This window comes from Eleutherodactylus coqui, chromosome 2 (assembly GCF_035609145.1).
Source record: "Eleutherodactylus coqui strain aEleCoq1 chromosome 2, aEleCoq1.hap1, whole genome shotgun sequence".
In the NCBI taxonomy this organism is placed as follows: domain Eukaryota; kingdom Metazoa; phylum Chordata; class Amphibia; order Anura; family Eleutherodactylidae; genus Eleutherodactylus; species Eleutherodactylus coqui.
This window is the reverse complement of record NC_089838.1, coordinates 26,800,217-26,827,393: the sequence shown is the minus strand read 5'-3', so window position 1 is coordinate 26,827,393 and position 27,177 is coordinate 26,800,217. Positions and strand designations below refer to the sequence as shown.

The window sequence follows — 27,177 nt, the reverse complement described above, 5'->3', positions numbered from 1 at the left end:
ATCCAACACCTTTTACATCAGAAGGAGCCTAGATATAGAACATTCAAGGAAATGCAGGAAATGTACCATCTACCTGCATCACATTTTTCGCCATATGCACAGATACAGGGAATTTTGCGCTCACGGTTAATTGATATCACTAAAGAGGCGATAAATAATCCAATAGATTCACTTATAAGAAACCCACCACTGAGACATTCTATATCCGATCTATACCATCGATTTAGGGAAGGGTGGATATTACTGGACAATGACCAAATGTTCAAAAGATGGGCACAGGAACTACAGGACCAGGAGATAACCCAAAAAATTGTGCAAAGTTGGGATTCAGCCAGGAAAGCCATAACCAACGAAAGATGGCGGGAAACGTATTTCAAAATAATCCATGGGGCGATATATGGCTTTAATATTCCCCCACACCCTGGAAACCCAGACAGACTGCAGGCATGCCCTAGATGCTTAGAGCCAAAATCCGATTTACTACATGGTCTTTGGAACTGTTCTAAAATTGAAAAGTTTTGGGAGCAGGTCCAATCGTTAGTGCAGGAGATAGGGGAAGTATCTATTCCTTTGATCCCACAGGCCTATGTGTTCCATTCTCTACCTAACTATGGTAAATGCACTAAAATAATGCACACTATTAGAGATGAGCGAGTATACTCACTAAGGCATATTACTCGTGCGAGTAGTGCCTTAGCCAAGTATCTCCCCGCTCGTCTGTAAAGATTTGGGGACCGGCGTGGGTGACAGGTGAGTTGCGGCGGGGTACAGGGGGGAGAGAGGGAGAGAGAGATCTCCCCTCCGTTCCTCCCCGCTCTCCCCCGACGCCCCCCGAATCTTTAGAGACGAGCGGGGAGATACTCGGCTAAGGCACTACTCGCTCATCTCTACACACTATCCTTCTAACAAGCAAAAGATGCCTCTTGTCAAACTGGCTACAAGCAACTCCTCCGACACTACTAGATATAATACAGCAACTAAAATATTTACTAAAAATGGAGAGATTGGAAATAGAAAGGTGTGCTGAATCTCAAGAGACAAGGTTTTTCACAAAATGGCAGGTTTTCATAGAGAAATTCCTAGATCCAGTGGAGATTAAAACATTTATGGCGCCATTTAAAAATACATCTCGGTACTATATCCAGACAGACACCAACCGTCTGGAAGGCTTAAGTTAGATTGACGTAAATTAATATCCCCCCAACACATGGGAAAGGAGGTGGGTAAATGTAAAGCCTAGAGATAGAGCTAGATCTTGAGGTGTTGTAAGACATGACTATAATTGTAAATAGGAAAAAATCTAAGAAAAGGTCCAGGAAAATATCACCACGATGATCACCTATAGAAAGAAAAGTTGTGTGTTTTTTGTTGTTGTTTTTCTTTTATCTTGTGGACTCCAGTCGAATCGGTGGTTTTAGAGGTCTATAAATGTGGAAACAATGCAGTGTGGGGGGTATGTGTATATGTATACACAGCTAGCCGATCTTCTCGATATAATTAGGCATACAGTTAGAGATGAGCGAGCGTAGTCATTTCAGGTGTTTTTTCCGCTTTTTCCGAGTAACTAACTACTCAGACGAAAAGATTCGGGGGGCGGCGTGGTGGAGCGGGGGGTAGCAGTGGGGAACAAGGGGGAGCTCTCTCTCTCCTCCCCTCCACTCCCCTCTGCAAGCCCCCCGCTCATCCCCGGCGCCCCCCGAATCTTTTCGTCCGAGTAGTCAGTTACTCGGAAAAAGTGGTGCTCGAGTGCAAAAACACCCGAACCGAGTACGCTCGCTCATCTCTACATACAGTACATATGGCAACCTAGACATGGCCAAACTTGCTGATGTGCAGCGATACCACTGTAGGCCAGTGAGATATTTTTAATCACAATGGGAAAATGTGTGTATTGAATGTATATCAGCTGGGATATGCTATAATCTTTTGTACTTAAAACCTGTAAGATGTTGAATTGTTTTTTAAAAAAATTGTAAAAAAAATGTAATAAAAAGGAGTTCTTAAAAAAAAAAAAGTTATGGCTCTTGGAAGGTGGGGACAGAAGAACCAAAATCTCTGGTCCTGAGGGGGTTAAACCTTGCTACATCTGTAATTTACATTGGCAGCATGATCGATTTTAGAGTTGGGATCCAAGCAAGTTATTCAATAAAGAGGGGAAAATTGACTGTGTTGCTCTGTTACTAATCCCCAGGAAAGATCTATGGAAAGATGGTTACACATCCCCTTTAAAGGGGACTTTTGGGAAACCCCTGTCAAGTGGTCCTCATGGTATAAAAAACAAATCAACAGTTATTCATATCTCTCCGCTCCCCCGTTCTTTTTTCGCCACTGGCGTCTTTTTCCGTAATCCTGCTGTAGCAGCCAATGACAGCCCTCAGCCACAATTGCTGAGTGCTGTCATTGGCTGCTGCAACTTGTTTGTAGATGGGCTGAGCATGCAAAGTAATGGCACAGGTAGTTGGTAGCGGAGAATGAGCGGGGAGAGGCGAGTAAGTGCTGATTTTTCATTTGAACATACGAGGGACCTGTTGACTGTGGTTTTCTTAACCTGGACAACCCCTTTAATTATAGCAATTTCTTTACCTGTAATTTACTCTATTTGTATGGTTTTTGTAGCTTTATTACGGCTTTGTATAGAGTAGTATACTTTTACATTGTGCTATCCGAAAGTAGGTGCTGGAAACATTGCATCTGCATAAAGAGAAAGTCCTGAACGAGCCAAGGCAATCAATATCTGATCAAAAAGCTTCCAGTCAGATTAAAGGGACAGAACAAAGGATGCAAGAAGTGGGCATTATGAAGGGCAGGCGGGCTGAAGGGCTATAAGTAGCATGTGTCTGACCAAGTCTATTCATCTCTAAATATAGAAGAAAGGGAATATAATGACCCGCTATAAGGAAAAGCCTCTGATTGCGATCTCTGATTATTCTCAACGTCCCGCTACGACCGACTTTGCTGAGAACTGACTAGTAGATTATATGTGTTTGGAGACGACGTCATTACCCAGGGCTCACACTGCTTTAAATGTATTTGTACAGTGAGTAATCAGGGAGTCTCAGCCTCTTAAAAGGAACGTGTTTCATTTGTTCCTCGCTGAATACGACACATGGGGCCTCCAGAAAAGGAGTCCCAGACAACTGGAGGCTATTGAACTCCACATCTGCTTCTTATGGCTAATTATTCCACCCATCACACAGGCCTGAGTTGGTGGTTACCGCTGTTCTGAGGATTAAATGTTTATGTTGAACTTTCTGGAAAAAGTTAAGTACAAAAAAGTGCAACGTAAAATATGCAACATTTTTGAATCGGCCTTAAAGATCATCAAGATATTGACTTTTTCAGTTGAAACAGCCCCGGTGATCATATCATGGGGAAACTATGCACTTTCACTGAAGAGGGAAGTATTGCATGCCGGCTATTCACATGGATCGGTGCTCTCTTCACTGGTAGCTTTTCTGCCTTATTACGGCAAATGCAGGACCTATATAGGGACTCATCTCTTAGGAACTCACATCTATTAGCCAGAGGGGGGCTACAAGTGAGGAACATGTGTTCATGATGTCCATATGCCCCAACAGGATATAGTAAAAAAGGGTCATTGTTAGTGATGAGCGAGCATACTCGCCAAGGGCCATTGTTCGATCAAGCATTGCCCTTAGCGAGTACCTGCCCGCTCGGGAGCAAAGATTCGGCTGCCGGCGGCGGGCAGGGAGCTGTGGGGAGGAACGGAGGGGAGATCTCTCTCTCTCCCTCTCTCCCCCAACCCCCCCCCCCCCTCCCCCCTGCTGACTGCCGCAACTCACCTGTCACCCGCGCCGGCACCCGAACTTTCTCTGCCGAGTGGGGAGATACTCGCTAAGGACAATGCTCGATCGAGCAATTGTCCTTAGCGAGTAAGCTCGCTCATCTCTAGTGATTGTGATTAAACAGTCCCTTTTAATGAGTATATCTATGTAACAGCTTCAGTAACCGTGTAAATACATTATATTATTTATCCTGTACCAATCCTGATTTAATCCTGTATTGTACTCAAGGTTTGTATACAAATAAGGGAGATGGAACAATACCTCTGCAGCGCCACCTATTGAATGGAAGCAATCCTGCAAATCAATGCTTGACCCTTTATACAAGTCTTTATAACAATGATTGGGAATTGGGTATACTCACTCCTTAAGAAGAGCACCTAGAAGGTGTGTGGAGAGACCTAGGAGGTGAGTGAGGAGGCTAAATCGTTGTTATAAAGACCTCTATACAGGGTCTGACATTGATTTGAAGGAATGCTGCCACCCAATAGGTGGCGCTGCTGAGGTATTGTTCCATCTTCCTTATTTGCATATATTACCCAAAGGAACATGCATGGCCTTATAAGTCTCCTCACTCACCTCCTAGATGTCTCCACACACCTTCTAGGTGCTCTCCTTAAAGAGAAAGGATACCTTTCCCGACCCACGTCACTGGCCTCTCACTAGCCAAACCAGAAACCTACTACACACTGAGGGGCAAAAACTCTGAAACAGTTGCATGTATATGGTTTTTTGGCTTGTGGTCAATTCCCAATCATTGTTATAAAGACCTGTATAAAGTATCTGGCACTGATTTGCAGGAATGCTGTCATCCAATAGGTGGCGCTGCAGAGGTATTGTTCATCTTCCTCATTTCCATATATTTCCCAGTGGAGCATGCATGGCCTTATAACTTACTCACCTACTAGGTGTCTCCACACACCTTCTTGGTCCTCTCCTTAAGGAGAAATTAAACCCCCACCGACTCCAGAGTAGCACTATTTTGCTGGTGTAGTCACTGTGTACATATATTGCTTATCCTGTACTGCCCCCGAGTTACATCCTGTATTATACTCCAGAGCTGCAATCACTATTCTGCTGGTGGAGTCACTGTATACATTACATTACTTATCCCGTACTGATCCTGAGTTACATTCTGTATTATACTCCAGAGCTGCACTCACTATTCTGCTGGTAGTCACTGTGTACATACATTACTTATCCTGTACTGATCCTGAGTTACATCCTGTATTATACTCCAGAGCTGCACTCACTATTCTGCTGGTGGAGTCACTGTGTACATACATTACTTATCCTGTACTGATCCTGTATTATACTCCAGAGCTGCACTCACTATTCTGCTGGTGGAGTCACTGTGTACATACATTACTTATCCTGTACTGGTCCTGAGTTAGTTACATCCTGTATTATAATCCAGAGCTGCAATCACTATTCTGCTGGTGGAGTCACTGTATACATTACATTACTTATCCTGCACTGGTACTGAGTTATATCCTGTATTATAATCCACAGCTGCACTCACTATTTTGCTGGTGGAGTCACCACGTACATAAATAACATTGCTTGCACTGATCTTAAAGGGGTTGTCCCGCAAAATGAAGTAAGGTTAAACACCTCTGTATGGCCATATAAATGCACTTTGTAATATACATCGTGCATTAAATATTGGCCATACAGAAGTTATACACTTACCCCTCCGATGTTGGCGTCCCCGTCTCCCTGGCACCGACCAAGTCCTTCTCCTGGCTCGATTAGACGCGCTTGTGCAGTCTGCCTCTTCTGTCCCGTTGAAGGGGCCACTCCAGCGTGCTTGTGCTGCACAGGTCGTCTGCGCATTCGCAGACCAACTGTGCGGCGCGAGCACGCTGGAGCGGCCCCTTCAACGGGACAGAAGAGGCAGACTGCGCAAGCGCATCTAATCGAGCCAGGAGAAGGACTTGGTCGGCGCCAGGGAGACGGGGATGCCAACACAGGGGGGGGGGACCCCCTGTAGGTAAGTATATAACTTCTGCATTTATATGGCCATACAGAAGTGTTTAACCTTACTTCATTTTGCGGGACAACCCCTTTAAGTTTCATTCTGTATTATACTCCAGAGCTAAATTCACAATTGTGCAGACTTCAGAGCTGAAATCTTCCAACATTCCTTGCAGGTTCTGCACTGAGCTTGTACTGGTGATTTGCATTCTGGGAAGTATCATATTTACCCCTGACATTATACAGAATTGTGATGTACAATATGGAAAACTAACTCATCCCTGCATTCTAGGAGCTCAAGTAAGCTGTGCTGGTATTTCTATCATTTGTAGACTGTTTCCAATAGTGGCAAGCAGCATTGCGAATGCAGCTCCGAGTTATAATATATGATCAGGATGAGTTTATGTGTTTTTAAACCATAGAATGCCCCATGGCCCCTATAATTTCCATGTATTTACATTATACAGTATGCGACAAATGTGGTAAGAAATTGGTCCTTTTAAAGACGTTTCTTGGACAGATAAGGGAAGAACCTGTACATGTTGGATGTAAGTAGATGTTGTACAAGATTAGAAAAACATGACTACCGTATATACTCTAGTATTAGCCGACCCGAGTATAAGCCGAGACAATAAGTTTCACCACAAAAAACTGGGAAAACTTATTGACTCGAGTATAAGCCTAGCTATACTCAAGTATATACTATAGTAAAAAATAACCCTCCGTACTTACCTCCCAGCCAGCGTCTGTGCGACAAGCTGCTTGAACTCTCCCCTCTCTCATCCCCCGCCACTCTCTCTGCTCGGCTCTGTCAGTGCTGTGTAAGTAAGCGCTGTGATTGGATTAAGCGCCAGCCAATCACAGCTGGCGGCGCTCAATCCAATCACAGCGCTTACTTACACAGCACTGACGGCAGGGAATTTGAAAGCCGAGCAGGGAGATGACAAAGCAGCTTGATTGGCTGCGAATAATCGAGCACCGACTGTGATTGGCTGACGCTCGATCCAATCACAGCTCTTACTTACACAGCGCTGACGGCAGGGGATGACAGCGGAGAGAATTCAAGCAGCCTGCCGCACCGCCGCCGGAGACACAGACACCGGCTGGGAGGTGAGTATGGAGGGTTTTTTTTTAAGCCTTCCCTGACTCGAGTATAAGCCAAGGGGGGCTTTTTCAGCACAAAAAAAATGTGCTGAAAAACTAGGCTTATACTCGAGTATATACAGTATTTTATCACAGAAGCATCATACTTCTTGTTCGGTGGCTGTGTCTGGTATTGCAGCTCAGCTCTATTCACTAAAAGCAAGTTTTAGCTGCAATTCCAGACATAGCGATATCAAAGACTGTACCCTAACCCACATGAGCAAAGAATCTGCTTATCTTATAATGTGCAAACAAAATTAAACCATAAAGTTTCTCATCGTGACAACTTGTTGCTACCACATGCAAATTTTATAGACCTATAATGCAAATGCCATCTGCCGGACTGTGTCTCGGTGTGTACACAGTATATTTACGAAGGGCTATAATTTGCTTTCTCATATGGGCATTGAAAAGAAACAAACACATCCCTATACAGTACGCTGCAGATCTGGTACCATGAATCAATTTGGCCAGGCTTCTTGCACTAGAAGACTCATCATTACTGTGCATTGCATGGACACCATGTAATGCCTAATTTCTTCTGTGCTGGCACTGCAGGAGAATTGAACAGTTACTGCTTGGTCTTTATGCAGGAGCTTATACCTAGAGCCAAGGTCGGGATGAGATCCTGTCATTGGCACTAATTATACATTTCCTGCATTGTCTTGCTGATTCCTGGGCCACCGATTGTGTTGGATCACAGTTCCCGCTGTGGGAGAGTAGAGGAACGGGAAAGCAGTAATAGCTGAGGCTGGTTAGTTGTGAGGCTAGGTACCGGGTACAGGGGTACAGGAAGCTGCAAATACTGGTCTGCACAAGGAGGCTACATGTGTCACACTGGGAGTAATATCGAGTATAGAGTGGGGTGAATGTGGACTGCTCTGATCACTGTACAGAGAAATGCCCCAAAGCAGTGAGTAGGTTAGCAGAGTTTTCTTGCTCAACCCCTCCTGCAACCCCAGTAAGAAATGTTCATGAAATAACTACAGCTGTATTTGCCTCCTCTGATGGGAGTTTTAATATGTTATCTCACTCCTTAATTGAGAAGGGTAAGCAGGGCCCTGTTTTATATACTTCATCTGCTTTATGAGCCTCTGCAAATACTATCATGCAGGCTACTTTTGCAGAAGCTAGTGATGTGGATATAAGCAAAATCATATACAAAATGAACCTACTCTACGTGATATTTTTCTAGCTGTCACTAAAAGTAATACTGGCTTGGCCTCCCTCAGGTTGGTAACCTGAAGAGGACGTTGGATACATAAGAGGATTTGCAGAAAGTTATTGATAGATTGTCTAAAGCAAAACACATATTAATGAAATGGAGAAAAAAAAATGGCCCTATGCAGGATACAATTAGTAAATGCAAGCAGTCTATCCATACTTTTCAGTATTAAGTAGATGATCTGGAAAATAGACTAAGGAGAAATCATTTGCGATTGATGGAGGTTCCAGAAAAGGTGGAAGGATTGTATCCAAGAAACTTTTTTAGAGTTCCTGCTAAACTACTGTACATAGTAACATAGTAACATAGTTCGTAAGGCCGAATGAAGACAATGTCCATCTAGTCCAGCCTGTCTATCCTCCTGTGTTGTTGATCCAGAGGAAGGCAAAAAAAACCCCAAGAACAGAAGCCAAATAGCCCTTTTGGGGAAAAAAATTCCTTCCCGACTCCCTAATGGCAATCAGACTAATCCCTGGATCAACCCCTAATAGTTCCTACCTCCCTGTATACCCAGATTAACAATTAACCTAAGATTTATATCCTATAATATCCTTCCTCTCCAGAAAGACATCAAGTCCCCTTTTAAACTCCTCTATGGATTTTTGCATCACCACTTCCTCAGGCAGAGAGTTCCACAGTCTAACTGCTCTTACAGTAAAGAACCCCTTTCTATGTTGATGATGAAACCTGCTTTCCTCTAAACGTAGCCGATGCCCTCTCGTTACCGTCGTAGTCCTGGGTATAAACAGATCATGGGAGAGATCCTTGTATTGTCCCCTCATGTATTTTTTTCTAGAGTAAATAGTCCCAATTTGGATAGCCTCTCTGGGTATTCCAGTCCCGTCATTCCATTTATTAGTTTAGTTGTACCTCCAACCTGGTGCCATGCTGAGAACTGTTCCGATAAAACTCCTGCATTATAAAGATCGGGAAATTATTTTAAAAAGAGCAAGAGAAATGAAAAAGTGAATTATGTACGGTCTTTGAATAGCTGTCTTTCCAGATTATTCGGTGGAGATACAAAAAAAAACACATTTGCAGTTCATGATATTAAGAGATGGTTACGGGGTTTATAGCTGCCTTATGCTATTTTATATCGGCATGGCTGAGATTTGTGATACTGGGGGAGACTTTTTTCTTTGATAGTTCTAGGGATTCGGCCTTCTGAATTGATAAATATTTATGTAGCTGTAATAAGTAGCCTTTTTATTGGTGGGTTACTGGTGGACTATTTGCTGGACAGGTGGGAGGTTCCTGGATGGTGCTTCTTAGTTTATGGTTATTTTACTGTGATTTTGAGTTTTCTTTTTGACCATTACCACTACGTCTTGATGGTTTTTGTTTGTCTTTTATTCTCTCTTCTCTCTCTTCCACGTCTATCATGCAATGAAACCAGCATCTCAAATTATATGAATAGGTGTCTCAAGATGTCTCAAGAGGTTAATATAATTGCGTGAAGTGTGCAGGGTATGGGGGATTACACTAAAAGATGTGCTGTCTTGTCATCTGTTCAGCAATATTAGCCAGCTATTGTCTGTTTATTAGAAACTGATTTAACGGGGTACATGGCTTCGGCACGGCAGCGTGAGGAAGCAGCAATACAGATCTCCAGACCCACATACCTCTCGTTCAGCCTAGACACCATTCAGACCTGGTCCTTCTACCATGGCTAAAGGCAACAAGAGAAAGTACAGTACCCTGGTCTCAGCTGACGTTCTGCTGAGCCGCTTAATGTACACCCGCTACACCTACCTGGTGGCCTCCCTCCATCATGGTACCGCTAGACCATAAGGCCTTTTCTTCACAATATGATATCCCAGCAGTTACCTCAACTGTACAGCGGGGCAGCCTTGTTTCTGTTCTCCCCAGCACTGAGGACGCACAGCTACCACGGGACCAGACTGACCCTCAGGCTATGCAGTCAACGATGCCGGCCCAGCATAGGGTGAGTGATGCCCCCAGTCCAGGGGGCCGGAGACACACTGGGCAGCCTCTTCTCCTCCAGACAGAAGTGCCACTCTTCTTGGGCTTGATGGGGCTCTTGCACTCCAACTCCCACCTTTCCTGCAGCACTTTTCCTAAGACCTCAGATTACCTGGCCTCTCTCCCTGGCATCATCTGCCCTCTGCAGCATGCAGGCATGCAGCAGCCTATACCAACAGGCATATCTTACACCTTACAGGAGTTATGGCAAATTATTAGCACCTTGCCCACTAAGGCAGATTTAGTGTCTTAACTTCAGCACATAGAGGAAAAAACATGCCACAGCCATACAGGCTGTTAATCAATCAGTTCAATTCCTGTCTGAACGTGTCTCAACACTAGAACAAAAATCCATGGCAACCTCAATCGATCCACAACAATTAGCTCAAACTATTGACTGGCACCATAAACTTCGCCTTATATCTAGATGACAAAGAAAAGAGGGGTTATTGCAACAACCTGAAACTCTGGGGATTACCTGAAGATATCCCTTCAGATGCCCTCTATGACAGCGTTGTCTACATTTTTAACAAAATCATGAACAGACCTGAAGACAGAGACATTGATCTTGACTGAGTTGACCATCTGTCGGGCCCAACCATGCAATGTAATTTGCCGCATGCATTTTTACAAGCAAAAAGGGGTCATCCTACGCAGATCATGGGAGCAGGGCTCAATCCTTTACAATGGTACTGAAATCACTATATTGCCAGACATCTCTAGACTCATTCCCTACGTGTGCACGGTCATGTGACCTCTTCTAGAAGCTACCCGAGCAGCAGATGGCACTTACCGGTGGGGACAACCATTCCACATCATCCTAAGTAAACACGGCCGCTCTTACATCATCTGTGCACCAGCGGACTTGGAAGGTGCATTCCCTTTCCCTGACACATCTGCTGACCGATCCCGGACTGGACTATTGCCCAGGTCTCCTTCTCTTCCAAAGGCAGCAACTTGACTCAATCACTCAAGCTGCCTGATTCCCAATCACAGGGACTGTAGCTGGAACTGGCCCCATTTCCTCTATAGGTACCATTTGGGCTTGAACTGTTACCAAAGATGATGATTTAAATACAACGTGCCCTATTGAATGTGCCTGGACCTATAGCTCAACATTATACTGAATGACTCTCCTGCAATATGTTTTCCTGATTTATAGGACATCTTTAGGCCACTCTTCTCGCTGTCTCATACCTATGATCTCAGTCATAACCTCTCTATACCATCCCAAACGTTTTACCCAGTGGTCAATAACCTCTTTGTCTGTTTTACTACATACTCTAGATATTCAAAAATGGCAATCCAAAAATTCAAAGAAATTTACAGGACTAATTTACTACTAATGCATTGCCTGACACTAATCGCCTATCCATATAGGAGGGTTATAAATGTTTTATCTGGGGCTCTCTCATTGATATAGTTTTCTGTATCAAAAAGGAGCATAGTGCTCAGCAAAGTCCTAGGCCCGGATGGATTTGCCCATTCTTGCTTAAGAAATTTTTCTGATCTCCTCTACCCTCACTTCCTACAGGCCTTTAACTCTTTGTCTTCTGGTAACTCCCATCACAGTCATACCGAAAGAGGGAAAGGACCTTAGTTTCTGCCACCCTATATCCCCCTTAAACGCAGACTTTAAATAGATTGTCCCCATATCATAGACAGAAAACAGGTAATAATAATCTTAATTTATATAGCGCCAACATATTCCGCAGTGCTTACAAGACAGGGGAAATAAAACAAGACCACGGTTATATTGAACAGAAGGCTTGGGCTGGGTGGTGAATTGAGATGAGGGACGCAATGTAGGGCGGTGCTGTGGAGAGCTTTATGGATGAAGGTAATGGGTTTAAATTGTATTCTATATTTGACGGGCAGCCAGTGCAGTGACTGGCACAGGGCAGGGGCGTCCGAGTAGCGGCTGGACAGGAAGATGAGCCTGGCTGCTGCATTTAGGATGGATTTGAGAGGGAAGTCTGGCACGGGAGAGGCCGATCAGCAGCGAGTTGTAATAATTGAGCCGAGAGTGGATGAGGGCAACAGTGTCCTCGGTGAGCAAAGGGCGGATTCCTGCAATGTTCTTGAGGTGCAGGTAAGCATCGTACCCCTTCATGAGACAAGATAAAACTCCATCAGCTATAAACCTCATTCAATATGCTAAAAAAACATCCCGGCCATTATGTTTATTATCCACAGATGCCAATAAGGCATTCAGTAAAGTGAACTGGGAGTTTCATACTTGAGACTCTCCAATATGTCTGACTGGGTACCAATATGATGCTGTGAATCTGTAGCCTGTATTCGTCTCCCTCTGCCATAGTGAAGGCTAATGGCCATGTCTCTTCTTTGTTTAATATATCAAACGGTACAAGACAGGGATGTTCACACTCACCCCTTCTCTTAGCAGGTGTTCGAATTTCAACATGAACATCCTTCCCCAAATCCTCTATATTTTTCAGACCTTACCTATCTCTATTCCCAGATATTTCTTCAGTCATTTAAATTCTATACTAAACTAATTTTTTTGGGCAGATAGACCCACCTGTATTGCTTGATTCACGCTCACCAGATCTAAATCTGAGGGAGGACTAGGCCTTCCAGACCCTATGACATACTACCAAGCATCCCACTTACTACTGGTTGTTGATTTGCATAGGTATGAGGATCTCAAACAATTGGTTTCCATACAGCAGGCATCCCTGCTCATACCTTTGACTTCATTGCCTTGACTCCAAGACAACACCCACCCAGAAGCTAAAACCCACCCCACAATTAGTCCTACTCTGAAGGCAATTTCCTCGAGACCTGACATTTCCCCTTCTCCCTCTCCTCTTTTTATAATTTTGGGAAAGCCAGCCTTTCCTCTAGAGAGTGGGATCTTTCGTCAATCTATCTCTAACCAAAGATAGGGAGCAAAGAGGATTATGGCTATAATTTAACAACAGATACTGTTAACTTGGTTCACATTTCTTATGGGTGCATTCTTTTCATTCTGTGTACTCAAGTTATTTGTGAAGAGTAAGTGTGCCGATTCATAAAAACATCCTTTTCAGATGTGAGTCATCCTTAACAGATTTAAAGGGAAGATTTCTTTGTCTTAGATATACTATTGCTCTGAAGAATTATTTTTAGTGGCAATATATATGTCCCCTATTTCAGTGAATGTATTAAGAAGGTAATGTAATTTATGACTACATCTCCTGCTACTTCAACATTGATGTTGGTTGGTTTTAATAACTGCTTGGATCCCTGTTTGGACAGATTTAATAAAGGCCCTAAAGTGGCCTCTCCTTCTCCAACTGCATTTGCACATTTATTAATTGAGCTAGCTTTATGTTATCTGTGGAGGCTGAGAAACCCAGACGTTTGACAATACTCTTGTTTTTCTAATTCACACAATACCCTTTCTAGAATAGATCTCCCGATAGGTACTCCATCTATGCTTTCTCATATTCATAGACTAAAATATCTGCTGCAAACTGTGTCTAGTCATTCTTCACTTTGTTTGTTGTTGACATGTAGTAGAGTTACCAAGATGGTGAGCGGTCTTCAAATCATGTCCTATGAGGAACGGTTAAAGGATCTGGGAATCTTTAGCTTGCAGAAGAGAGTGCAGATGGATCAGCCCTATTCTCATTTCCACAAAGAAAGACTAAAAGCAGTGGGATGAAACTGAAAGGGAGGAGACACAGATTAGATATTAGAAAAAACTTTTTGACAGTCAGGGTGATCAATGAGTGGAACAGGTTACCATGGGAGGTGGTGAGTTCTGCTTCAATGGAAGTGTTCAAACAAAGACTGGACAGACATCTGTCTGGGATGATTTAGTCAATCCTGCACTGAGCAGGCGGGTTGGACCCGATGACCCTGGAGGTCCATTCCAACTCTGCCATTCTATGATTCTAGAGGATTTGGTTTGGATAAAATTTGGAAGCTAAATCCCTTCTAGTGGTACCATTAAAAAATACAGCTCATCCCACAAAACCAAGCCTCATATGGCTACGTCAATAGAAAAATTAAAACGTTATGGCTCTTGTAAGGTGGGGATGAAAAAAGCGAAATAAAGAAATAAAAAAATTCTGGTCCTGAAAGGGTTAAACTTGCTACATCTGTAGTTTGCATTGGCAGCAGGAAAGAATTTCCCAGCAAGTTATTCAATTATGGGGGAAAAATTGACTTTGTTGCTATGTTACTAATCCCTGGGAAAGATCTCTAAAAATATTTACACTTCCCCTTTAAAAGGGGTTGTTCGAGTTAAGGAAACCCTTGTCAAGGGTCCCCCATGGTATAAAATAATAAATCAGCAGTTACATCTCTCCGCTCCACCATTTGTGCCCCGCCGCTGACTCCTATCTCTGCTGAGTGCTGTCATTGGCTGCTGCACCTTGTTTGTAGATGGACTCAACATGAAAAGTGACATCATAGGCCGTCTGGCCGGAGATATATGGAGGTGCAGTAAAGCCTTATAGACATCTGTGAGTGCCATATTATGGCTATTTACAATATGGTCATGTTTCTGAGTCATTACAGCTATAAGCACAATTGTAAATTCTATTCCTAGCATTCTCCCTCAGTTTCCCGGCAATCCATCAGACAGATCATTCCGTAAATCAGGAAGATATTTAAAAAGTAAACCTAATTTGTTGCTCTGTCAAAATTTCTGTTTTTGAGCTCTTTTTATGCTATGGCCCTGCCATCAATCTCCCTGTCATCCTGCAGATCTTGGGTTTTCTATCTGTATCTCTATTTATTGCCAAATTGCAGTGCGGCAGAAATGACCAGGTTTAAAAAAATAGTCCCTGGCGGACTTCCAGATTGGAGTCAGAAATATAAGAATAAGCACTTTCAGGTTTTATATCCAATTCCAGAAACTGTAGGATTATATTCATGATACATCAATAGTATTCTAAAGGGTTTCAGAACCGTATGTGGTTCAACAGAGTACAGATGTATTAGGGCTGATTCATTAAGGCCCCATTCACATCTGCATCGGAGGTTCGGTTTGCAGCCTCCAGCACAGATCCAACAGGAAATCCCAGACAAAATAGCATGAGCTATCTCATCTGTTAAAATGCTGGTTGGAATTCTAGTTAGTGGGGTCCTTTTGGCGCTGCTTGTCTCCAGCAAGTCCCTTCTCCGGTGGTTTTGGCATTTTTGTTTGGTTCCAAGTAGAGATGAGTGAGTATACTCGCTAAGGGACATTACTCAAGCGAGTAGTGCCTTAGCCGAGTATCTCCCCGCTCGTCTCTAAAGATTCGGGGACCGGCGGGGGAGAGTGGGGAGGAACAGAGAGGAGATCTCTCTCTCCCTCTCTCCCCCCCGCTCCCCGCCGCAACTCACCTGTCACCCGCGCCGGCCCCCGAATCTTTAGAGACGAACGGGGAGATACTCGGCTAAGGCACTACTAGCTCGAGTAATGTGCCTTAGCGAGTATACTCGCTCATCTCTAATTCCAAGGATGGAGCTGAACAGCAAAAATATGCAGGAACCCTGTCCCTGGCTTAGATGTGATTGGGACTGTTAGAAGAATCAACCACTTTTAGGTGATACCCAAGGGGTATCGAAGCCTCATCAATCAGGTATGCCTAATTTGTTGGTGCATCGGAGAAGAATACAGCGTGAAACAGACAGGTGGCGTTTCAAGATTGGTTTCCTTCGCTGAAGCTCTTTATTAGGTAAAAGGTATATATTAGGAAACACACTGCAGCACGAACTGATCAGGAGCAGATACCACCCGGCTGTCATCCAATCATCGTATGGTAGAAGGGTTAGGTTTCCCAAACTCAGCAATAATCATCAAATTATTCTAAAAAGTTACAATTGACATCCGCCTCCGGATTCCGCAGCAAATACTGCTCATAGCATGCTATGAAAAAACGCTTTTTCTTCTACACGAATGGAAATCAAATGCGATTTTCTGCTCGTGTAGGAAACTCTCAGCGTGCTCTATTTTTGGGTGGATCCCGCACTGACGGCTTCCATTGAAGTCAATGAAGGACGTCCGACTCGCGGCCCTTCCACAATGGCATTGCAGAAAGGTCATGGATTCCACGTCATTGCCTAGCGAAAAAATTGCACTGTGCAAGTCCAACAGAAAGAGAAGAAGAAAAGCAGGTACACGCGGATGCCAGCTGGACACAGGGTCGGATTCTGCTGCAGGCTCCTCCATGCGGAATCCAACCTGGTCGTGTGCAGCTGGCCTTACAGATTACTCATACAGGGTCTTAGCTGTAACAGAGCTGAGTTCCAGAGAATTACACTGCAATACTCGGAGTTACATAAAATCTACATAAGTTGAGTAATTTTGTAAATGCTTCAACGTTGTATTCACCTCAGCTGGAGTCATTGCCCAAAGCTGTATGAACAGTTCTACTGGCTGTCATACATAATCAAGAAGATTAGCTCTGAAGTATACAGAATTATAAATGCAGCTCTGGGGAACAGGATGTGACATCTCCTTTAACCCCTTGGTGACATCTGACATGTATATCGGATGTGTGTAGTGTTTGCTTGGGAGTCGAGCCTCTTCCGTAGACAACAGTTGTTGGCAGCCGCAATTGGAGATAACTTGATTGTAGCTGTTAATCATTGAGATGATGCTGTCAATTCTGGCAGTGCCATTTAATTGGCCTGACAGAGGGGAGGAGACCTTCTGTCACGAAAACAGCTTGCCTGTGATCTTGTCATTCATATGTGAAGGCCCCCAGGGCTTCCATGGCTGTTTGCCTATTAAGCTGTGCCTGTGGCAGGGCTTCAAGAGGTTTTTTGAACTGCAGTGGGTGAATGAATTATATATAAAAAAACAATACACACATCATCAGTGATGTCCTGTAAACCTGCAGTAGATGCCCACGTGACAGGTTTATGGAACACCACCAAGCCAGAAGACCAAGTCACCTGTCAGATCCTGTGGCTCTAGAGCTCCCAAAATGGCGTTCTAACACCATAATGAGTACACTGCTTTTATATATCGAATTTTTGGGCATTAGGGTCAGACAATCTCTTTAAAAGGAATGCCTGTCAAACTATAGTATACTGCAATATTGAAGTATTGCAGTATATTTTATGAGCAATGATCATTACTTCAAGTTTCTTATTGGGACTGAAAAAAATGTAAAATAAATTCAAGTTTTTTAAATTATTACAAAAATAAAAAATATTAAAAGTTGAAAAAAAATAATCCAAACAAAAGAAATTAATCGTATCACTGCATCCATCAGACTATGTTCTATTAAAATAACACATTATTTGTCCCGCAGAAAAAAAAAAAACCTCCAACCAGTGGAATAATAAAAACAATTATGACGACCAGAAGATGGAGATAGAAAGTAATTTGTTTTAGGTTATTGGTGACATGGTAATCTTACTGAGCCACACACAAAAGTTAACATGTAGAGTAGAGCGAACATACTCTGCCGAGCTTGATGCTCGTTTGAGTGTTAGTGTACTTGATGGTGCTCGTTACTCGAACGAGCATCAAGCCGTGTTCGACCCTGCCCCAGTATTTGGCTCCTCCCTGCTGTGATGTGCCTGTTTTGGCCCCTCCCTGCCGAGAGAGAGAGAACCAAGAAAAAGAAAAAAAGCTCGGGACCCGGCGTCCCACATACAAAAATGCTCGAGTCTCCCATTGTAGTCAATGGGGTTCATTACTTGAGTAGAGCTCTCGAATTTTACGAAAAGCTCGACTCAAATAACGTGGACCCGAGCATCTGGGTGCTCGCTCATCTCTATTAACATGTCATTTTTGTGTATGCCACGAAGTAACACCCACCCGCCCCCCCCCCCCCCCCCCCAAAAAAAACATGGTAAAATTGTGGTTTTTTTCCATTTCATCTCGCTTAGAACTTTTTAAAAGTTTTCCAGAACATTTTATGCTACATTAAATGGTACCATTAAACATTTGACTTGTCTTGTAAAAAACAAGCCCTTAATGCAGCTTTGTTGATAGAAAACTAAAAAAAATAATATTTTTTGAAAGCAGGGAGAAGCAAACAAACATGAAAAAATGAAAGATGGCCGTGCCCCCGTGGAGTTAACCAAAAGCCCGTGGATAATACCTGCTGTTTATTGTCTTCAGCACTCGCTGCTTGCCTGCTTTCATCTCTGCTCCATTAGAGCACAGCCACGATTATCCATACTGTATGTAAAATCAAGTGTTATCTCCCAACATTACAAAAAAATCCCACGTTCTCACCTAAAACTGTGTTTCCTCCAGAGATCAAAAGAGGTTGATTATATATATTCTTTGAATTAGGACATTGTGTTAACACTGCAGATGGATTAAATGCATCTTGACATTTTTGGATGTCAAGAGTTATTGACAGAGATCCTAATTAGTAATAGATTATGGTTAGAGATGAGCGAGCATCAAAATGCTCGGGTGCTCGTTACTCGGGACGAAATTATCGCGATGCTCGAGGGTTCATTTCGAGTAACGAACCCCATTGAAGTCAATGGGCGACCCGAGCATTTTTGTATATCGCCGATGCTCGCTAAGGTTTTCATTTGTGAAAATCGGGGCAATTCAAGAAAGTGATGGGAATGACACAGCAACGAATAGGGCAGGCGAGGGGCTACATCTTGGGCTGCATCTCAAGTTCACAGGTCCCACTATTAAGCCACAATAGCGGCAAGAGTGCCCCCCCCCCCCCCCCCTCCCAACAACTTTTACTTCTGAAAAGCCCTCATTAGCAATGCATACCTTAGCTAAGCACCACACTACCTCCAACAAAGCACAATCACTGCCTGCATGACACTCTGCTGCCACTTCTCCTGGGTTACATGCTGCCCAACGCCCCCGCACGACCCAGTGTCCACAGCGCACACCAAAGTGTCCCTGCGCAGCCTTCAGCTGCACTCATGCCACAGCACCCTCATGTCTATTTATAAGAGCGTCTGCCATGAGGAGGAACCACAGGCACACACTGCAGAGGGTTGGTACGGCTAGGCAGCGACCCTCTTTAAAAGGGGCGGGGCAATAGCCCACAATGCTGTACAGAAGCAATGAGAAATATAATCCTGTGCCACCGCCATCAGGAGCTGCACACGTGGGCATAGCAATGGGGAACCTATGTGCCACACACTATTCATTCTGTCAAGGTGTCTGCATGCCCCAGTCAGACCGTGTTTTTTATAAATAGTCACAGGCAGGCACAACTCCGCAATGGGAATTCCGTGTGCACCCACAGCATGGGTGGCTCCCTGGAACCCACCGGCGGTACATAAATGTATCCCATTGCAGTGTCCATCACAGCTGAGGTAACGTCCGATTAAATGCAGGTGGGCTTCGGCCCACACTGCATGCCCCAGTCAGACAGGGGTTCTTTAGAAGTGGACACATGCAGTTACAACTCCCTGTGGACCCACAGCATGGGTGGGTGCCAGGAAGCCACCGGCGGTACATAAATATATTCCATTGCATTGCCCATCACAGCTGATGTAACGTCAGCTTTAATGCAGGTGGGCAAAAAATTATTGGATTACACTGTAGGCGAGGGCCCCAAAAAATTGGTGTACCAACAGTACTAATGTACCTCAGAAAAATTGCCCATGCCCAACCAAGAGGGCAGGTGAAACCCATTAATCGCTTTGGTTAATGTGGCTTAATTGGTAACTAGGCCTGGAGGCAGCCCAGTTAAAATAAAAATTGGTTCAGGTGAAAGTTTCAACGCTTTAATGAGCATTGAAACGTATAAAAATTGTTTACAAAAATTATATGACTGAGCCTTGTGGGCCTAAGAAAAATTGCCTGTTCGGCGTGATTACGTGAGGTTTCAGGAGGAGGAGCAGAAGGAGGAGGATGAATAGAATACACAGATTGATGAAGCAAAAAGGTCCCCGTTTTTGATGGTGATAGAGAACGATGCTTCCATCCGCGGGTGCAGCCTACGTATTGCTTAGGTATCGCTGCTGTCCGCTGGTGGAGAAGAGAAGTCTGGGGAAATCCAGGCTTTGTTCATCTTGATGAGTGTAAGCCTGTCAGCTCTGTCGGTTGACAGGCGGGTACGCTTATCCGTGATGATTCCCCCAGCCGCACTAAACACCCTCTCTGACAAGACGCTAGCCGCAGGACAAGCAAGCACCTCCAGGGCATACAGCGCGAGTTCAGGCCACGTGTCCAGCTTCGACACCCAGTAGTTGTAGGGGGCAGAGGCGTCACCGAGGACGGTCGTGCGATCGGCTACGTACTCCCTCACCATCCTTTTACAGTGCTCCCGCCGACTCAGCCTTGACTGGGGAGCGGTGACACAGTTTTGCTGGGGAGCCATAAAGCTGGCAAAGGCCTTGGAGAATGTTCCCCTGCCTGCACTGTACATGCTGCCTGATCTCTGCGCCTCCCCTGCTACCTGGCCCTCGGAACTGCACCTTCTGTCACTAGCGCAGTCGGATGGGAATGTTACCATCAGTTTGTCCGCCAGGGTCCTGTGGTATAGCATCACTCTCGAATATCTTTCCTCTTCGGGTATGAGAGTGGAAAGGTTCTCCTTATACCGTGGGTCGAGCAGTGTGTACACCCAGTAATCCGTAGTGGCCAGAATGCGTGTAACGCGAGGGTCTCGAGAAAGGCATCCTAACATGAAGTCAGCCATGTGTGCCAGGGTACCTGAACGCAACACATGGCTGTCCTCACTAGGAAGATCACTTTCAGGATCCTCCTCCTCCGGCCATATACGCTGAAAGGATGACAGGCAAGCAGCATGGGTACCCTCAGCAGTGGGCCAAGCTGTCTCTTCCCCCTCCTCCTCATGCTCCTCCCCCTCCTCCTCAACGCGCTGAGATATAGACATGAGGGTGCTCTGACTATCCAGCGACATACTGTCTTCCCCTGCCTCCGTTTCCAAGTGCAAAGAGTCTGCCTTTATGCTTTGCAGGGAACTTCTCAAGAGGCATAGCAGAGGAATGGTGACGCTAATGATTGCAGCATCCCCGCTCACCATCTGGGTAGACTCCTCAAAGTTTCCAAGGACCTGGCAGATGGCTGCCAACCAGGCCCACTCTTCTGTAAAGAATTGAGGAGGCTGACTCCCACTACGCCGCCCATGTTGGAGTTGGTATTCCACTATAGCTCTACGCTGCTCATAGAGTCTGGCCATCATGTGGAGCGTAGAGTTCCACCGTGTGGGCACGTCACACAGCAGTCGGTGCACTGGCAGATTAAACCGATGTTGCAGGGTCCGCAGGGTGGCAGCGTCCGTCTTGGACTTGCGGAAATGTGCGCTGACCCGGCGCACCTTTCCGAGCAGGTATGACAAGTGTGGGTAGCTTTTCAGAAAGCGCTGAACCACCAAATTAAAGACATGGGCCAGGCATGGCACGTGCGTGAGGCTGCAGAGCCGCCACCAGGTTACGGCCGTTGTCACACACGACCATGCCCAGTTGAAGGCTCAGCGGCAAAAGCCAGCGGTCGGTCTGCTCTGTCAGACCCTGCAGCAGTTCGTGGGCCATGTGCCTCTTCTCTCCTAAGCTGAGTAGTTTCAGCACGGCCTGCTGACGCTTGCCCACCGCTGTGCTGCCACGCCGCGCGACACCGACTGCTGGCGACATGCTGCTGCTAACACATCTTGATTGCGAGACATAGGTTGCGTTGGAGGAGGAGGAGGAGGGTGATTTAGTGGAGGAAGCATACACCGCCGCAGATACCAGCACCGACCTGGGGCCCGCAATTCTGGGGGTGGGTAGGACGTGAGCGGTCCCAGGCTCTGACTCTGTCCCAGCCTCCACTAAATTCACCCAATGTGCCGTCAGGGAGATATAGTGGCCCTGCCCGCCTGTGCTTGTCCACGTGTCCGGTGGTCTTGGTGAGGGCGCGTACAATGTTGCGGGAGACGTGGTCGTGCAGGGCTGGGACGGCACATCGGGAAAAGTAGTGGCGACTGGTAACCGAGTAGCGCGGGGCCGCCGCCGCCATCATGCTTTTGAAAGCCTCCGTTTCCACAAGCCTATACGGCAGCATCTCCAGGCTGATCAATTTGGCTATGTGCACGTTTAACGCTTGAGCGTGCGGGTGCGTGGCGGCGTACTTGCGCTTGCGCTCAAACAGTTGCGCTAGCGATGTCTGGACGCTGCGCTGAGAGACATTGCTGGATGGGGCCGAGGACAGCGGAGGTGAGGGTGTGGGTGCAGGCCGGTAGGCACTCGTGCCTGTGTCCTCAGAAGGGGGTTGGATCTCAGTGGCAGGTTGGGGCACAGGGGGAGAGGCAGTGGTGCAAACCGGAGGCGGTGAACGGCCTTCGTCCCACCTTGTGGGGTGCTTGGCCATCATATGCCTGCGCATGCTGGTGGTGGTGGCTCCCCAGCTGATCTTGGCGCGACAAAGGTTGCACACCACTGTTCGTCGGTCGTCAGGCGTCTCTGTGAAAAACTGCCACACCTTAGAGCACCTTGGCTTAGGTGTGGCAGTTGGTGGATTATTCGGTCTGGCCCTGCCTCTACCCCTGGCCACCGCACTGGCTCGGCCTGTGCCCACACCCTGACTTGGGCCTCCGCGTCCTCACCCGCGTCCACGTCCTCTAGGCCTACCCCTACCCCTCAGCATGCTGTATTACCAGTAGTGCAGAAACAGAACGCTGTAATTAAATGTGCCGCTTATTGGCCTGTGGTTGGAGGCTGACTTCGCTTACGGAACACACAGCAGAGGCAGGAAAGAATTTTGCGCAAGCCTGCTGTAACACTTAGCTGGCTGCGTATGAATTAGGACAACTACCCCCAGCAGAGACCCAGTACACTTGTGGACAGGAATACAGCGGTGATGTAAGAGGCAACACAGAGGCAGGAAAGAATTTTGCGCAAGCCTGCTGTAACACTTAGCTGCCTGCGTATGAATTACGACAAATACCCCCAGCAGAGACCCAGTACACTTGTGGACAGGAATACAGCGGTGATGTAAGAGGCAACACAGAGGCAGGAAAGAATTTTGCGCAAGCCTGCTGTAACACTTAGCTGGCTGCGTATGAATTAGGACAACTACCCCCAGCAGAGACCCAGTACACTTGTGGACAGGAATACAGCGGTGATGTAAGAGGCAACACCGAGACAGGAAAGAATTTTGCGCAAGCCTGCTGTAACACTTAGCTGGCTGCGTATGAATTAGGACAACTACCCCCAGCAGAGACCCAGTACACTTGTGGACAGGAATACATCGGTGATGTAAGAGGCAACACAGAGGCAGGAAAGAATTTTGCGCAAGCCTGCTGTAACACTTAGCTGGCTGCGTATGAATTAGGACAACTACCCCCAGCAGAGACCCAGTACACTTGTGGACAGGAATACAGCGGGGATGTAAGAGGCAACACAGAGGCAGGAAAGAATTTTGCGCAAGCCTGCTGTAACACTTAGCTGGCTGCGTATGAATTAGGACAACTACCCCCAGCAGAGACCCAGTACACTTGTGGACAGGAATACAGCGGTGATGTAAGAGGCAACACAGAGGCAGGAAAGAATTTTGTGCAAGCCTGCTGTAACACTTAGCTGGCTGCGTATGAATTAGGACAACTACCCCCAGCAGAGACCCAGTACACTTGTGGACAGGAATACAGCGGTGATGTAAGAGGCAACACAGAGGCAGGAAAGAATTTTGCGCAAGCCTGCTGTAACAGTTAGCTGGCTGCGTATGAATTAGGACAACTACCCCCAGCAGAGACCCAGTACACTGAGGACGGTCACAGGCAGCCCAAATAGATTTTTTTTCCCAAATGTTTTTGGAAAGGCTCACTGCCTATATACACTAAATATGTCTTCTGTCCCTGCCTTACCACTACTGGCCCTGGACAATGTAAAATTACTGCAGGACGCAATGCTCTGCACGGCCGATATATATATAAAAAAAAAAAAGGTGCAACACTGCAAAAAGCAGCCTCCACACTACTGCACACGGTTAGATGTGGCCCTAAGAAGGACCGTTGGGGTTCTTGAAGCCTAAAATAACTCCTAACACTCTCCCTATAGCAGCTCCGGCACCAGCAGCACTGTCCCTGATCTCTGTCAGAATGCATCTGTGGCGATTTATATACTCGGGTGACACCTGATCTCCCCAGCCACTCACTGCAGGGGGGTGGTATAGGGCTTGAACGTCACAGGGGGAAGTTGTAATGCCTTCCCTGTCTTTCTATTGGCCAGAAAAGCGCGCTAACGTCTCAGAGATGAAAGTGAAAGTAACTCGAACATCGCGTGGTACTCGTCTCGAGTAACGAGCATCTCGGACACGCTAATACTCGAACGAGTATCAAGCTCGGACAAGTACGTTCGCTCATCTCTAATTATGGTGCATGCAAATGGGGGGAAAAAGCTTAACTCCTTAAGGACACGGCCTATTTTGGGCATAAGAACGCAACGATTTTTGCCGGATTTTTATCTGCATTTTTCAAACGCCATAAGTTTTTTATTTTTCCGTTGACGTGGCTTGTTTTTTGCGTGGCGAACTGTAGTTTTTATTGATGCCATTTTATTGGGTGCATAGACTATATTGTAAAACTTTTATACATTTTTTTACGACAGCAGGGAGAGAAAACGCATTAGTTCTGCAATAGATTCTTTTTTTCTTACAGCGTTAATCATGCAGCATAAATGACACAATACATTTTTTCTGCGGGTTGGTACTGTTACAACGATACCAAAGTTTTCATCTTCTTTTTAGGTTTTTCCTCTTTTCTGCAATAAAACCCCTTTTTTGGAACTTATTATTTATTTTCTAAATCGCTGCATTCAAAGTCCTATAACTTTTTATTTTTCCATGGACGGAGCTCTGTGGGGGCTTATTTTTTGCGAGACAATCTGTAGTTTTTATTCATACCGTTTTGGGGGTACATACGACTTTTTTGATCACTTTTATTGCATTTTTCGGGAGGCAAAATGAAAAAATAGGCATTTTGCCTCCGTTTTTTTAGGGGTTTTTTTCACGCTTTTTGCCATGCAGGATAAAAAGCGTGTTCAATTTATTCTACGCATCATTATGGATACAACAATACCAAATAAGTGGGATTTTAATTAAAAAATAAAAAAAATTATGCTAATATGGGAAAAAGCACAATGTCCTGCAATGCCTTATCGCTTGTTAGAGCGATCATAGGCACTGTAGATGCAGGACGCCTGTACCTGGCGTCCTGTTGCAATGGCAACCTGTCGCGAGAGTCTGATGATGTCACAAAGGGAGCGTTCTCCCTCTGTGAACCCTTTACATGCCGCAATCTACATGGATCGCGGCAGGGAAGGGGTTTACAGCGGGGGTCACTGGCCCGATGCACCCCCGCTGTTGCAGAATGAGGCGGGCTATCAGTGACAGACGGCTCCCGCTGCCGGATAGGCGGGATCTCTTCTGATATCGTGCTATCCACAGGACGTAAGTGTACGTCCTGTTGCGTTAAGTACATTTACGTCCTGTGGTGTTAAGGCGTTGAAGGGGTTGTCCAAGGTAAGGAAATCCCGGTCACCAGGTCCCCCATGCGTTATAATAACAAATCGGCGGCTATTCACCTCTTTCTGTTCCCCGCTCATTCCCTGCCGTTGGTTCCAGCCTCCGCTGTTTTTGTTTATAGGCTGCTGTGATGTCCCGTAAACCTGCTGTAGCAGCCAATGACAGCGCTCTGCCATGATAACTGAGTGCTGTCATTGGCTGTTGCAGCTTGTTTGTAGACGGGCTCAGGCTGACTGCAGCCTGTAAAGTGATGTCACAGGGATACTGGAACCCCCGACAAGGGATGAGTAGGGAAGTGGGGAAAGGTGAGTGCTAATTTGTTACTTGTTCGCATGGGGGATGTAGTGACAGGGGCTTCCTTAACTCGGACAACTCCTTTAACTAAGAAAAACTGACATAAAAACAAAAAGGGTTTGTAGAGAGGGATTTACCAAAATATGTATTAAATATCCTTAAATCCTGAATGTATCCAAATCTCATTTTAATTGGGTTCTAACTATGTTGGAAATCCTTGTCCACATGACCCATTGATAAGTGGACATTATAGAAAGGGGTTTCCTGCCACAAACAAGAGTCGCTGCAAGGTTCTGTTTCTGCTTTGGAAGACTCCGCACAATGATGTATTACACGGTCACCCATTTCTTTGAATGGGATTCATGCAATACTGCATTTCTCCGGCAATGGTCACTATAGGAGCATATGATCTATTATAGTACATGAGGGTCATCAAATAGAGCTTGTCTGCTAGATTTCCCCTCTATTAGCCAGAGGAGTAGAAAAATGATGCAAAGACTGGCTCCCAATCTGGAGGTCTAAGCATGACAATGTATTACATGGTCACCCACTAATATGAATGATGTCTATGTAATACCACATTTTTCCTGCATTGGCCACTTTTGGGCAACCGCTTGTCCATGTCACCTATTAGGGTATATGGGCATAATATTAGAGAAGTTAAAAAATGGGTCCCCCCTATAAGTTAGAGTGGAGGAACAAATAGTGGTTCAAGCTCTGGAGGATTGTGTTATATGGAAATATATTCATTTGTATAGGGGTCATGTAATACCACACATTTCCTGCAGTGGCCACTGCAGGTGAAATGCACAACAGCTCACAGCTACCCTCAGCCATCACAGTTGATCACTGATTGACAAAAAAGAATTTGTTTTAATAAATGTAAATAGCATAAATAGATTTGTTCTTTCTCCCCTTTTTGCTTATTTGCACCATATACAGTACTACTGTACTTTATTTGAACTGGGGCCATGTATTACCATACTTCTCCTGCAGTGGCTGCTGCAGTAAAAATACACAGCTGCTCACAACTTCCAACCACTAAGTACCAGGAGGTCTTAAAGGGGCATTCGCATCTCAGACACAGGATATGCCATAAAGATCTGATAGATGTAGGTCCCACCTCTGGGACCCGCACCTCCCTTGAGTTAGGGCAGCCACAGCTCCTGAACACTCAGATTGCGGTGGTTCGGAGTGATCGGGAGGGCAGAAACAGCTGAGCACCCTGTGCTAGACTCTTTCTATAGCTCCCATAGAAGTTGGTAGAAGTTGCACAAACATTGTAGCAAAGTAGGCTACGCTGCCTCTATAACTCAGGCCCTGCAGATACATCACAGTTCGCT

The 27,177-nt window shown here is 45.5% G+C and overlaps 1 protein-coding gene across 2 annotated transcripts in view; it reads left to right on the top strand.

Moving 5' to 3' along the window:
- CRACR2A (calcium release activated channel regulator 2A) overlaps window positions 1-27,177 on the top strand; it is a 140,884-nt gene that overhangs the window by 22,012 nt on the left and 91,695 nt on the right. The window lies entirely within an intron of this gene.